Raw genomic sequence first — 1,662 nt, 5'->3', positions numbered from 1 at the left:
TAACCCTGCAGTTCATGTGGGATGCTCTGTTGTGTTTTGTCTATAGCATGAGACCAACATTTTTTTTGCAGTGGGAGGGGGGTGTGAAAATGTTCGAATGAAAATAAAAAATCTTCACAATGTCAAAGAGGTAAGCAGAGTAGAAAGAGTTTCATATTGTTTTTCTGTGTGTGTGAACTCTCAAAGTGTTTTCTTTGGATTTTGGACGGACAAAGCCAACATGCTCGCTTAGCTAGAAATAAACAGCAGCTCCTTAAGTAAAAAGTCACTGATTCAAGCTTCTGTTTCTTCAGGGAACCCAACCTGACAGATATCTGCACCGAGTTGCTGCTTCATGGAAATCTGTTAAAATCTCAGCTGGGAACATCCAGGAACGGGTCTTCTTCCTGTTCGACAACCTTCTGGTCTACTGTAAAAGGAAGTCCAGGTGAGACATGCAGCATTTGCAAAAGTAAACAGGGGGAGGAAGAACAACAACAGCATGCAAGCAAAACACAAACACCCACACGTGTGTGCTGCTTCTGCATCAGTGTTGCTTTTCACTGGCATCAGCGGATGTTTTCCCCTGACCGCAGTGTTGTTCCTTTTTCCCCCAGGGTTTCTGGAAAGAAGTCCACCAAGAGGACCAAGTCCATCAACGGGCCTCTCTATGTGTTCAGGGGCCGGATCAACACAGAGGTGATGGAGGTGGAAAATGTGGAAGATGGAACAGGTTGGTGTTTGCCCTGCAGTGTTACCTCTGTGTGTGCTTTCATTCAGTCCTTGCAGCTGTATGAAGCGTTTCCCATGAGGCCTCTCTGATGTAATGCTGTGCAACTACAATTTGAAATCTCAGTTTATATCGAAAATCATGCAGACCCTTTTGATTACCTTCATGAAACCGTTGGCTGGATATGAATCAGGTACTTGTTGACAGTTTGGGTGGGGTATCATACTTGCACCTTGTTTCAAACAGGATGCAGCTCGCAGTCTCATGTGCCACCTTTTGATGTCAGCTATTCAGTAATGGTTTGAGGTGTTGATACAAATCTCAAGTGCAAAAGCAAACTCGGTGTAGGTGATCAACTTGATGTTGCTATGGTTGAAGTTGTGCCTACAGTAAGCGTCACATCTGCAGGCCACTTTGCTGTTGTGGTTTAGTATATTTGCACCGTCCGCTTGTATAGAGACATTTTGTCTTCCTCTCTCTCTCTCTCACTTGTTTCCTCTTTTTTCTTTCCTCGCCTCTGCACTGTCTGAATATTTTGCAAGCTCACATGACCCTTTTTTTTCTGCATGTTGGCTGCTGGCTGTCACATTTAGGCTGCTGAAAGGGAAACCACAAAGAAAAACATGTTTAGTTTGCAGAAGTAAGGGGTCCCACGTTTAACAAGCGTACACACATGAGCTCTCAGAACACAGATGATCTGATTACAAAGTGTGAAAAAGATAAAACTGTGGGTGTGTCCGCTCTGCCTGCTGTCACTCACCAAGAGTGAGTCAAAAGGTGGAGAAACCACAAGGAAGCATACGCGTCCAGTAAACAGTAGATTGATCAGAGGAAGGATAACAGTCCCAAAAAGATGGTAGATGACAATAGTTTAGAAATACAAATGTGTATTCAGTGCAAAAGATCATCAAGGAGAGGCCATGAAAAAGATCACATCAAACTCCTCTATCTAT

This window comes from Parambassis ranga, chromosome 7 (genome assembly GCF_900634625.1).
Source record: "Parambassis ranga chromosome 7, fParRan2.1, whole genome shotgun sequence".
In the NCBI taxonomy this organism is placed as follows: domain Eukaryota; kingdom Metazoa; phylum Chordata; class Actinopteri; family Ambassidae; genus Parambassis; species Parambassis ranga.
The sequence above is the reverse complement of the archived record's forward strand: the minus strand, read 5'-3'. Positions refer to the sequence as shown.